This window comes from Vulpes vulpes, chromosome 16 (assembly GCF_048418805.1).
Source record: "Vulpes vulpes isolate BD-2025 chromosome 16, VulVul3, whole genome shotgun sequence".
Lineage (NCBI taxonomy): Eukaryota > Metazoa > Chordata > Mammalia > Carnivora > Canidae > Vulpes > Vulpes vulpes.
Window position 1 is genome coordinate 65,394,680 of NC_132795.1, and position 13,715 is coordinate 65,408,394.

Sequence of the window (13,715 nt, forward strand, 5' to 3'; positions counted from 1 at the left end):
CTACTGCTGAACCCGGGTCCCCAGCACACAGCAGGCACTCCGTGATGCTGAATGACTTGGGTGCCTCGGTAACTGTTTTAGTTTAAAAAGCCTTCATTAGTCAAATGAACCTCGTACAAATTTTAAAGTGGTGTGTTTAGTGAAGGACTTGTCTCCGAAATGTTCCTAACCTCTGCAGGGACCTGCGCTGGGGAGGACAGAGGGTAACTTGGCCCTCCACGTGGTAATCCCACCCACCTCAGCCTGTTCTACCTGCGGGCTCCCCCACACCTGCACGGTCCTCGGCCGGGAGCCGACCCCGCGGCGGGGACCCAGCGCCCCCCGCACGCACGCGGCGAGCCACGTCGAAGTTCAAAGGAGCGTGTTTGTCAGCAAACAAAGGGCGGCGCGGTCTCGAGTCCCGCGGCCGGCTGCGGCCCCGGGGAAGGGCGGGAGGGCCGCGGCGACAGATGGACATTCCGCACGCGAGCAGACGGACACCCGATCTGCGGCTCCCGGCGGCCCCACCCACCCGCGCCCGCGGCCGGGGCTCCGAGCGCCCAACGAGCGGCCTCGGGCGCCGCCGTCCCGAGAACTTTCCCGTCCCCTTGGGGACTGGGGCCGGCGGTGGGGGGGCGGGGAGGCGGGGAGGCGGGGAGGCGGGGAGGTGCGGGCCTTTCCAGAATTCCTGCCCCGGACGTGGCGGGAGGCCCTCTGCAAGTGGGAGGTGGCTGGTGCCCAAGTCCAAGCCCTCCGGGGCGAGGAGCCGGCGGCCGCGCGGGGGAACAAAGGGACCCGCGGGCCGGGGAGGATGCTGCGCTGCCCTGCCCCACCCGGCGGGCGGCGGGCGCTGCCTCCTGCGCAGGTAGCCCGGCCTGCGGCGCGGCGGGAGGGTGTGTTCAAGGGGGGAACACAAAGACTCACTTCCGCGGGGCCGGGCGCCCGGACTCCCCTGCCCGCCTCGCGGCCCGCCCGCATTCCTGCGTCCCTGCCGCCCACGCGTCCCCGGTGCCCGCCGGCTGCCCCGCGGTGCCGGCGCAGGTGACCCTCGGAGGAGCGAGGGCTGCGGGCGGCGGCCGGAGAGGCGGGGAGGCGGAGAGGCGGAGAGGCGACCTTTCTAGGCGGCCGCGCCGCCCGCGCGCCCCACGCCGCCCGGGTCTGCAGTCGCTCTCCGCCGGGGCACGGATCAGCGCCGAGCCGGGTCGGGGGCGCGGGGAGCGGACTGTGCAACTTCCCGGCGCCCGGCCGCTAGGTGAGCCCAGGCCGGGAAGGCGGGGGACGGGGGCGCCGGCGGAGGGAGGGGGCCCGGGGCGCGCGGAGGGGAGGCGCGGGGCCCGCGGGCGGGGCGCGGCGGGAGCTGGGCGCGCGGGCCGGGGGCCGGGGGCCGGGGGCCGGGGTCGGGAGCCGCCGCCTCGCCCCGGGGCTCCGGGCCGCGGCTCCCCCCGCCGCCCGCGCCGCCGCCGCCGCGCTGCCGGGAACAATGAGGCGCGCGGCGCGGAGCTGAGCGCAGCGCCGCGCCGGCCCCGAGGCCGAGCCCCCCGCCGCGCCTGCAGCTGCCGCCCGGCGCCGAGGCTCCGGCCGGGGGAGGTGATCGCGCGGGCCTCCCGGGACGCGAGCGCGGGCAGCCGGGGGCCCGGGAGGCGGCGCGGGGAGGTGGCTGCGCGGGGCGGGGCGGGGCGGGCGGGGGCGGCCGCGGGCGGAGGCTCTGAGCCGCGCTCGGCCCCCGCAGCCCCAAGTCCCGCCGCGCGCGTCGGGCGCCCCGGCCCCGGTCCCGGCTCCGCGGGCAGCCGAAGGCGGTGGGAGCGCGTGGCGCGCGCCCGAGCGGCTGCCGGGGAGTCGGCGTGACAGGCACGCCCCCGCCTCCCCTCCCCTCCCCTCCCCTCCCCTCCGCCTCCGCCTCCGCCTCCGACTCCGACTCCAGCGCCGCGCGGCCGGGCAGCGCCGAGTCCCGGGGCCGGACGCCGCGCCTCGCGGAGAAGGTGGGTCCGGCGGCCGCGCTGCTCGGAGGGCGGAGGGCGGCGGGGCGGCGGGGCCTCGGGCCGCTGCAGCCGGGGCGCCGCTCCGCAGGGACTTGGGCAGGCGGCCGGGACCCGGGCTCGTGGACGGGCGCACGCCGGGGGCTTGGGGAGAGGCGAGGCGCTCTGCGGGAGGGTGAGCCAACCGGGGCTTGCGCTTTGGGGACCGGGGCACGCCGCTGTGCCCCTGCCTTCGGTCACTACAACCGCGATCTTTTATTGTATTTAATTTGGCTTTGGGAGGGAATCGGGGCTTTTAACTGCCTTCCTCGACCCCACCGCCGTGCAGAACTGCACTCCTTAAAGCCTAAAGTGTGCTCCATTGATCTCTGGTTCGCTGTGGCTGTAGTGTTTAGGGACAGAAGGGATCCTTCGCATCCCACGGCCCCGGGTGTTCATTCCTACGCATTTGCACGAGGGAAACTCTTGCTTTTTAAGTTGTACTTTTCACCGTGCAGAGAAGCTCTGCGATGCATTCTTTTGGATAAGCAGCGTTTATATCCGTCTCTTTCGGATTTGACGGCGCTGGGGCACGGAGTGGAGTTAAACTTGTGGCTCGCAGCAAGTGGTGCCTTCCAAAGCTAGAGCTGTATTTGGGGAAGCCCTGCTTTCCAGGAATTTAAATGAGACTTTTTGTGGTTGCCTTCCAGGGCTCTCCTAGTACCATATTTGTTTTGTCAGGCTGAACTTTCAAAGCTGTTTTATAATCCAAGAAGCACTTTGGGAGAAAAGTAATGCTTGGCTGGTTTTTTGTGAACTTATTTTTACAGGGTCTTGCTGAAAACTCGACGAGAGGCAAACCATATTTGGTTGAAATCTTTGTTTTCCGTGCCTTTCGCCTTCTAACAGTGAAGGGGCTTGCAGATCCTCTGTGCGGGGGACTGGCTGCCTGGGTGAAGGTATTATTGGAGCACCTGTAGCAGATTTTGTGTTAAGTGCTTTGTGCATGTTTGAAGAGCCTCATGCAGGTTACTTGATATTTATATTTGGGGGAATTTTGCTCGACATATCTTGCCGTTTTGAAATAATTGTGACTAATGAAGAATTTCAAAAATTGAAGTGCTCTATGTTGCCAATTGTTGCAGACTTCTTCCTTTAAAAGGAAAAATGATGTGTGGCCTTGAACTTTACTTTTACCCACTTTCCTTCTCCCGTTATTTTTCTGAAACTGACAGCCAGGATGTTTGCAACACTCCAAGGCTTGCATTGCCTACTAAAGACTGAGAGAAACTGCAGTTGGTGAATGAATATTATAATCAAAATGGAGAACAACCTAAAATAATAGGTGAATTGCCTTAAATTTTCCAGCTACGTTTAAAAATGGAGGCACTCAGACTTGTTGGATTCTTGATCCAGTTTTTATTGCGATTGATGTAAATTTTTGCATTTTACCTTTTTGCCTGGTGCAGTTGGAGCTTCTGGAGTTTTAAGGGAAATCTCTTGGGAACAGTGTGATGTGAGCCTTCGCTCTTAGTGGATTTCTGAGCCCCACAGTTTAGACAGAAGGTGGAGAGTTTTGGTGAGCAGTCAGAGCAGAGCCCAACGTTTGGTGGGTTTCTTATGTGGTGCAGGCTATCTAGGAAGTAAAGATCATGAAATGAGGATATGCAGACTGGAGGGTTCAAGGCTGAGATAATTTAATGTTTAAAAATAAGTGAACGGGGGTGCCTGGGTGATGCAGTCTGTTAAGCCTGACTTGACTTTGGCTCAGGTCATGGTCTCAGGGTCCTGGGATGGACCCCTGCATAGGCTTTGTGCCCAGTGGAGAGTCTGCTTGTCCCTCTGCCTCTGCTCCTCTAATTGTGCCAGTGTGCGTGCGTGCTCTCTCTCTCTCTCTCTTAAATAAATAAATCTTTTTAAAAATACATATATGTGAATGGATTTATTAGGCAGGTAAGCGCAATCAATCAACTATGCTCACTTTCTGGTGAGGACAGTTAAAAAGGAAGGGAAGGTTTTACTCTGGGGTTGAAGACTTAAACTGGGGCTAGGGGAAGATTTGTGGTCAGCTGGCGAGATACAGGTTAAATAGTGAAGTCGTTGCTGAAAAAGTCCTGGAGGTGCTTGTTTTTAGAGGTTTTTTCCCCGAGTTTCTCCTCTTTCTGAGATGATTTAAGTGTGTGACTCTCTGACCTACTGCTTATATGAGCTGCAGTTGCATACCGTAAGTCTAGAATGTACCCAAGTGTTGGTTTGCCAAATGCTGTGTAAGTCTTTCCTAACTTGACAAACCCATCCTGAGGTTTCTGCATCTACTGCTTACATCAAATAAATGATGAGTTCTGTTCCACAAATAGAAATATTTGCCTTTTGAGAAACCGAGTTGATTTTCAGACTTAATGCCTCATTCCCGATATTCCTGAATAAAAATATCTTATGCGTTGATAATGGGGACAGTCTTTTAAATATTCACCTCTTTAATTGTAATGTGTCGTCACCCACCCCCCACCCCTGATCTTCTGTTATATAATCTTAAATTTTGATTGGTTACATTAAATGAAATACTTCATTCAACTTTCTAAGCAAAAAGTAGTGCCCTCAAGCTACGTGTACCTTAAGTTTGAAGTTTTTAAGCATTGAAAGCTCCTCCTCCTCAAAAAAAAAAAAAAACAACTATGGGGTGAAGTTCACCACTGACTCTAAGAGAAATAATTACATAGAATCAGATGCTAATTTTGGAACCAGGAAAGTGCCAGGTGTACCTTTACATAGCAATTTTCAATGTTCTCAACAGGTTAAGGTCAAGGTCAAGGACTGAGTGTGCTATGGCAATGGACCAGCTACTGTTAGTGCATAAACTTCAGACCCTCAGTTTATGTATCTACCATTTATCTGAAAGCCCCCCTTCTTTTGAGAGATTTATCTGTAAACATTATTAAGTACACAGGACACAGAAATATCAGAGAGATATGGATTTATTATGCCACTTACCAAATCCCATCCTGATCTGAAATTCCAAGTCCTCTCCTCTGAATTGATGGGGGACAGTTGCTGTGCTTGGAACCCACCCAACCTTGGGGCAAAGTGGTGGCCGTTCAAGGATGTGAGGTGTGAACTGGCAGTCCTAAAGCTTTCCAGGCATCAGTAGTTTGGTCCAGCACTACTAGCATGGGTCCGGTAAAAGCAGGTTACCAGCAGCTGCTTGGCCACTGTCTTCCCTTGGCCGCTTGCAAGTCCCGGGCCATCCTGCAGTGCCGAGGCCCTTCTGATTTGGGGAGGAATTGCTCTATGGCTGGAAATGACATCAGAAAAATGCTACCCCTCTCTCCGGGATTTGTCTGCCTGGAACTGCTCTCTGTCCCTTCTGGGTTCTGCTGCCCCCTGTGGTCTTCCCTAGGAAAGAACTCTGAATTCCAGGTAGACATGGGGCTCTAAGGAGCTGCTTGGAAAGGTGTGTGGGTTGGGTTTGCAGTTTTGCCCTGGACTTTCTCAGCAAGTGGAGAAGAGCAAGGAAAACTCTTGGCCAGAGCCCTCAAATCTGAGTCCTAGGGAGTGCTGGCACTGCACAGCAGGTCACTGGAGCAAGTCTGAGCCTTACCAGGGCTGGGAAATGAAGCCATACACAGATTAAATCCTCACCAGGGTGGCTTCTCTTGCTGGGATTCCATGCAATTGAGAATTGCATATTCTCGCATACTTAAGAGCAAATTCCAATGATTGGGGCGAATTTGCCTTTAGTCAACATGCTGGACATCCCTTCAAATACCATGTAGCCCAGGGGAGTGTTACAACACAAAGACTGCGATTGCTTCACACTTACTGAGGACCATACTGGGCCTCTTGCTCTGCGTGGGTTATCAAAGTACACCTCAGCCACAGCCCCGGGATGTCCTGTTATTCCCATTTTACAGGTGCGGAGACTGAGCCCGAGAAAGATGAAGTGCCTTCCTCAAGTGTCCTGTAGTGAGAAACTGGCAGTGCTGGGATTTAGCCCTGGGTTTGTGTGTTTGGAAGTCTGTGCTGTGGACTGTGCTCAGACTCTGTGGAGGAGCAGGCTTGACTCCCCCCCGTAGTCATCATGTTGGAGCCAGAGGAGGGCTGTGACCATGAGCTTTCAGGTCTCAAACCATGGCCTAGCTTGCTGGATCAGGAAGGTTGTCTAGGATGGAAGGGGGTGGCAGGGGCACTCATCAGACTAAGCCCATGGACTCACCGGAATGTGGGGGCTGAAAGGGGACATAAAATGCAACCTAACAATGGCCCTTATGGGTGAGACTATCCAGGCAATCAGTATTAGAATGAAAATCAGGCTCATAGGCAGGGTGAAATTTTCAAGGGAAAAATGTAAGCTAAGATTTAAGGAAATCATCCCGGCTCTCTGAGTTATTAGGTCAGTGAAGAGAGCAAGCTCAGAAAAGTAGTCTCTCGGGACATTTAGAAATATATCGACTAAAGCAGGAGAGAATACACCATCAAGAAAAATCCTACAATATCTTGATCACAAGCTGCTGTTTTCAGAAGTTTATAATTCACACATTAAGTTCTTCTCTAGGCTGCTCCTAACATTTGAGCCTGAGATGGAAATGTATTATTAAATTTAAGACAATTGGTTTTCCATGTTCAAATTCTTCACATTTTTCAATTGGAGGTTCTTGCATGTTGGCAATTGTGGTCTCTAAAATGACTTGGCTTTAAATTAAATTTGAAAAAGGATAAATCTCTTAGATAATCTGAGAGCTTTCTTTATTCAGGGATAAATTTGAAAAGTAGCCTCCTCGAAAGTGTAGTTATGACTTTTCTGAACAATATTATTATGTGCTAAAAACCTGTATTTGCGCCTCTGACAATAAACCGGTAGAAAAAGATACAGTTAATATTGGATTTGTTTCTTAAATGACACAGTTAAGGTAATGAACTATAAGTGCATGATGGAATGAATGGATTTGGTTGTACGATGAGAAGAAGGATCTTGCTCTGTAAATTATATTTTAAAATTAGGAAAACTATCTCATACAGAAAAGAACATGCATGCACACGCACACACACATATGCACATACATGTGCAAATACAGGATGAATACATCCCTGTATTCATTTGATTTGCCATTGGTAATTGGGAATGGGAACCTGAATGCAGATACTTAGGCTTTAATTGTTGGGATTCACAACTGTGTGAGTAAAAAAGTCAGGACTCAGAGCCCTGACCTTCTGACCAAGTGAAGAACATTCTTTTTCCTGTATTACATATCTCTGAGAGAATTGCGTGTTCCAAATTACCAATGGCTTACATGAAGGTTTTCAAAATGTTTTATTTATTATTAATAGGATAGATATGGGAAAACACATTTATGTGTGTATATGTATATGAGAGGGTGTATCTGTAAGTATTTACAACAACAGCATTTTCAAGGTACCTTTGGTGATTTGCAGAATGTTTTTGACTCTTGACACTAACTCACAAGGGCTACCTCTCAACCAGGGCAGCCGGGAGAACCAAGGCTGGCGTCCTATACATTAGTTAGCTGTTTGCTGGAATGAAAGAAGTGGAATCATTTTAGGAGTTTCGGGTCAACCTAAAGTTGGCCAAACAGTGTTTGTGACTTAGTCTCCCTCTGAGACAATAGATAATTATTTGAAGTTACCCTGAATTGTAGAGTCCTCTGGTCTTTGAACTTTAGGTAAAATAATTAAGGCAATAGCAAGCTCACATGTTTAATTTTTTTAAGAAAACATTTGATACCCTCTAGTGCTCAAGGTATTTTTTGGAGCAATTTATGAATAATGGGAGGCTGACTAGTGCAACGTGGTTTACTTTATACTCATATGTATGTATCTGTGTGTATATAGCATGTATGTAGGTATTTGATTTACATTTCTCACAGGGAAGTTTCCTTCCTTGGAATCACAGTGTAGTTACAAACTGTATTCCTCTGCCCTCTGTTTCAAAATTAGTAGCTAGGAGAGTTGAACTAATTAAGTAATTTGCCCAACTAAATACTTGATACTTTATGATAACATTCTGAGAATGCCATTAAACAGATTGCCTCATTAACTATTTGAGGTGGAAGAGATTCAGAAACTGAGTTGATAGTAATAGGAAAATGTCTATAATGTGACTGAAATAGTGGAAGTGCTTCCATAAGTTAAACATGAACATGTCTCTACTGGCCACACTCTGTGATTTTCACATAATTAAAACATATCATTAATGTATTATAATCCTACCCCAGTAATACCCCCCATATTACTGTTTAATACATACACAGAAAGAGCAGAATTAATTTTTGGCTTGGGGGTTTTTCAATATTTTCATGACTAGTAAGCATAGCATTAGATGTAAAACCAGAAGTGGGTGAAAGAAAAAGCTTTAAATTGTATTAAATCATGTGCCTTGTGAGAGGTAGTCAAAAGATGCTGGGAATAAGGAACATTCGTTGTTTCTAGTTGGTATATATAACCCAATTACAGCATGAGTACTATAGCTGTAGATGGTATATATAACCCAATTATAGCATGAGAGCTCTGTAAGTATAATCGGATGTGTGATGTGCATGTTTTACTGACAAAACTAAACTCAGCTGACCCCAGAGCTCCCCTAGTGGGCCCATGCCTCTCAGTTGCTCAGATTAGATCTATCTTGAACTTATTGCATGGTATTGAAAATGAAAGGTGAGTTTATAATATACAAAGTTACCCTGCATGATGGCCCAAACATTTGATCTGGGAATTACCAATCCACATGGTGCCAAGCAGCATCCTCAAGTGCTTAGGGGCACTTGGTGCAGCAAGCAACAAACGAGGTGCCCGGGCTTGCTGTCTGCAGGTCCCTGTTCAACCTAGAGGGTTACAGCTTGGTAGGAGGGCCATTCCTTAGAATCGTTCCTTGTTGAAATACATCCATAGATCCATTAATTTGCTTTCCCGGGTACATATTTCCTTTGAACCCACAGAGTCTTTGCTCTCAGGAAAAAAAAAAAAATCAAGTTCTGTATGTGAGGAAAGGTAGACATAGAACAGAATTATAGGAGGAAGGTCATGTGCGTTTTGCTTATTTGCTTTATATTATTGTTGTTTTCTTTATGTTGTGGGTAGAAAACAAGGATTGATGATTGCAATTAGGTATTTAAACATACCCCTTGTTTGTTCTTTGTAGCTGCTAAGCAGATCTTTTTATTTCTGAGATAAGGTGAAGTCCCTTGGACTGTGTACTCACGTGTGTACCTCAAAATAAAGTTTCCTTCACTTGGTGCTGACAGTTTGTAGCAGGAGAAAAAGCAGTGACTGAGTCAGGAACCCCACTGCTTGCGTTGGTAGGATGGAAGATACGTGTTCATGTTGTACCAAGAGAGGCTAATGCCGCCAGCATTTGTTCGGCTCTGGGAGCTTAGCTTGGAAGAGTGATCTCATTGAACAAAACAGGTTCTAGAGCCTATTTTGTTTAGTTTGTTTGTTTTCCAATTCAGAGGACTACATTTGCTCTCGTGTCACATTATTCTTGTCAGCTACCTTTTTGCTCATATATCACCTTTCATCAAACTCAAATACAATGGAGGTGGAGCCATGCCCCCAAACCACCTTCTGGGGTCTCAGGAGGATACAGAGAAGTAAACTTCGCTATTCCTTTGCAAATCAAATAGACCATAGGAGATTTGGCTAAAACATCCAGGGTTGGTAGACACTCATTAGTAAGAACTGGCTTGTGTTATGAATGTCTTGAAACCAGCAATGGAAGGCATCAGATGGAATCCAGGAGAAGAAAAGAAGTACAAAGAAACCTGTCATTTCCACCTCCATCCCCACCCCACCCCCGGGCCCCTTATTTATTTCTCCAGAGACTTCTGATCTCTTATTTTCTTTATTGTTCTCTAAACGTGTCTGTGTGTGTCACGTGCTTCTTGTGTCCGTGGGGTGTGGGAGGGAAGCTGTGTTACTTCTCCCAAGTTCAATTTTACTCTGACTTTTGGGCAACAGCTTTACTTGTATGATTTTCTTTGGCTATATTCCTAGACAGATAATTGCTGGCATAGAAAAGTTACTTATTGAATCTTTAGCCAGTGTTACTGTGCACAGGTCGTAAGTGAAAAGTTTGCTGAATTTTTCTACACCGAATACATGCATGTAACCAACTATATCAAGAATCAAATATTACCCACATCCTGAGCTTCCCGTAGGCCCTTAGGGTCACTGTTCTGTGGCAGATAATCTCCTGATTTCTCACGGGACAGACTAGCTTTGTGTCACCTGCTGACATTCAGTTTTAAACAAAATAGCATTTTAATAATTCAGTATTATTTTTTTTTAGGGTTAAAGCAGCATTAACCAGCAGTGGTCGGTGCTTTAAAGTAGAGAAGTTTCATGTTTGTTCTAGTCATTTAAACTTCCATACTGCATAAAGTGCATTTTGTTATTAACAACCTCACAGTTGTTAGTATTACAGGATCTTAGTTTTGCCATTTGTTGGATGCTATAGGTCTTCCTTTGTGTTCGCTCCATCACAGGATCAGAAATAAATTTTAAAGTGTATTAAAGGTTATAACATTACGTTCTAAATCTTGGAGATACATTTGAATATATTTTAGTTTATTAAAAATAAAACTGAACATATGACAGTCCTGTGGGGAAAGAAACTTTAAAATGAAACTTTCTTTACTAACTAAATTTAATTTCATTTGGCAACTTTTAGCTTCTGACTTGTGAATTTGGCCTACTTTAATACTGCAAGTGGACGCTGAAAAGTGGATAGTTCTATGAGATATTTAACATAACATAAACTTTTTAGGAGATGTTTTTTAAGGAGCTAGCTCAGAAAAATTCAGCAAGAAATAGAAAATTAAAGTCACATGGATTCTTTAAAGTTTTTGTCTTCATAGAGATATTCTACATTGCAATTTTGAAATAATAAAAATCCACAAACTGAAAAAAAAAAAAAAAAAACGAAAAAATCTAAAAACTCAGTTCCAGGCTGTCCATTGCCTGGCCTATACTTAGGGTATACTGACCAGCTTGGGGAGAGGCTTTCACTATACTAAACAACTAATGTTCAAAGGGATATAAAGAAAAAGTAGAATGATACCTCCAAGTTTACCAGAAAGGAAAAGAATAAGAATTGGAAATGTGATTTAAATAGTTGTGAAAAGGTTTACACAGGCAGGTTGCTTCATAATGATCCGATGTACTCAGATTATGTTGTCTAAATTCAGGATTTGCCCAAAGCCAAAAAGATTGGCTTAGACCCAAAGCCAGATGCCAATGGAACCAGTTGGTAGAGAGCAGAGTATTTGGCAGCCAGGCTTACGCAGCGTCAAAAGTCTCATCATTTGGTTTCTGTCTCCTGAAGGGGAAGCTGTATCTCTTACCTGCCTCTTAAAATGCTGGCTTGTGTACAGCATGCCCTTGGGCATGTGCTGCTTAAGTGGCTCAGAAATCTGTGATTATACTTCATGTGACTGTCCAGAGTCTCTTTCCTGACATTTACCGATTCTGGAGGGCAAAGTGTTTTTTGGGCTTCAGCTGCTATTGTTGATCATGTTCTTCACAGAAAAATATGGAGAGAAGCCCTTCCCTGTTAGCAGAGCATTTTTTATGAGGAATTCATTTTACAGATGGCTCCATCCACTCTTGCTCACCTCTGGAACCCCCGTCCGTGGTCCATATTGGCAAAGAGGCATTTTTCCTGACCCTGACCTTGGTCATGTGGCCCTCCCTAGATGCTCCAGTGCCCACTCCGTCCTCTCATTGCATACAGGACACAGCCTGGAATTTTTAGAACATCATGTGATTCTGAATTGGGCCCTGGTGTTTGGTCTCCACTTTCCTACTTTTAGGGTCTCTCTGACCATGTCAGCCTGAGTCTAAGGATGGACCTGCTTCTTTCTCCCTGTCTTTGTATCTCTGTGTCACAGAGATACTGGGCTCAGTAGGTGCTTGATCAATGTTTGCTGAAGGAATGGACGTAAAAGTACTATTCGATTAGAAAGGACTTTTTTAAAAAATTTAAATTCAGTTAGCCAAAATATAGTACATCATTTGTTTCCAATTTAGTTTTCAATAAATCATCAGTTGCATATAACATCCTGTGCTCATCACAGCAGGTGCCTTCTTTAGTGCCCGTCACCCAGTTACCCCATCTCCTGCCCACTTCCCTTTCCGCAACCCTGTTTGTTTCCCAGAGTTAAGAGCCTCTCATGGTTTGTCTCCCTCTCTGATTTCTTCCCACTCAGTTTCCCTCCTTCCCTTATAATCCCTTTCACTATTTCTTATATTCCCCCATATGAGGAATATAACCCTATGATAATTGTCTTTCTCTCTGATTGACTTATTTCACTCAGCATAATACCTTCCAGTTGCATCCATGTCGATGTAAGTGGTAGGTATTTGTCCTTATGGCTGAACCATATTCCATTGTGGAATATATATATATATACCACATCTATATATACCACATCTATATAGACCACATCTATATAGATCACATCTTCTTTGTCCATTCATCTGTCGATGGACATCTGGGCTCTTTCCATAGTTTGGCTATTGTGGACATTGCTGCTATGAACGTTGAGGTCCACGTGCCTCTTCTTTCACTACATCTGTATCTTTGAGGTAAATACCCAGTAGTGCAGTTGCTGGGTCATAGGGTAGCTCTATTTTTAACTCCTTGGGGAACCTCCACACTGTTTTCTAGAGTGGCTGTACCAGTTTGCATTCCCACCAACAGTGTAAGAGGGTTCTCTTTTCTCCACATGCTTTCCAACATCCGTTGTTTCCTGTCTAGTGTCCTCTCTGTAAATATGACTTCTTAAAACAAAAAAAAAAAGAAAGAAAGAAAGAAAGAAAAGAAAAAAGATGATTTCTAAAAATGAAGGGGACAGAGGGGGATGTTTTCTGCCTTTTTTCCCAAGCTGAATCCCCATTTATATAGCTCCCCCAAATCTAGCCATCCATTTGTCAACAAGACATTCTAAAGATAAGCAATCATGGACCAGATGGACTGTTCTTTACATATTTATCTTTAGAATTACTGTTGATCACTCTGGAAAAATACATTTATTTGCAATATTAGGAAATTAGAATTAAATCCTTCACCCTTATAATTTTTATGCCTTTTGTGAATCACACAGAGAAAACTGGGAATTCACATTTCTTTTCATAAGTGTTACAAATGTGGTTGGGCATCTTTGTTCCCCTCCTTAACAAAGCATTCACAAGTACAGGACATGTGTAATTGGTAAGTGATTAGTAAATAAATTGGGTAGGATCTGCCCAGGGAGGTTTCATAAAAGCACTTTGTCTAGGATTCATAAATGTTGTATCAAATTCTAACAATTAGAGCTACGTACATTATCAGCACCTAGTGTGATAATAAAGGCTGCTCTGGAGCAAATGGGCTCAGCAGCATTTTGTTGTTGCACTGCATTTTTTTTTTCTGGCTGCCCACAAATCATCTATGGATGGGTATTAAAACTTGGAAAGGTACAGCTAGACTGGGGACAGTGTAAAATATCATCTGTCCATGAAGAACTATAAATGCAGTCCCTTGATCTGAGATCGGTTCAACCTGGTATGAGTAGAAAGGTACACACACCTTTAGTTGACAGCCTGGGAAAGGCACGGTGCTGTGCCTTCTTCCTGTGTTGGTCAGATACGAGGCCCTGACCTGCCAGTGCTCCCTGCAGGAGCCAGCAGCAAGGGGTGCCTTCCCCCAACAGAGGGTCATGCGAGGGCCAGTGTGCCTCTGAGGTCCTTAAAGTTTATGTCGAATATGGTGTTTTTTCACAGTATCTT

The 13,715-nt window shown here is 46.9% G+C and overlaps 1 protein-coding gene across 7 annotated transcripts in view; it reads left to right on the forward strand.

Moving 5' to 3' along the window:
- Nucleotides 1-676: 676 nt before the first annotated feature.
- The window catches only part of ST6GAL2 (ST6 beta-galactoside alpha-2,6-sialyltransferase 2), a 76,596-nt gene continuing 63,557 nt past the window's right edge, over nt 677-13,715 (forward strand). Inside the window, exons 1-2 of one of the 7 annotated variants that reach the window (XM_072742507.1) lie at nt 1,583-1,958; nt 2,765-2,893. The gene's annotated coding sequence lies outside the window, so the exon portion shown is untranslated. Of the gene's footprint in view, nt 845-870; nt 1,232-1,568; nt 1,959-2,764; nt 2,894-13,715 lie in introns of those variants that run through there. The other 6 variants (XM_072742506.1, XM_072742505.1, XM_072742510.1 and 3 more) reach the window with 6 other exon arrangements.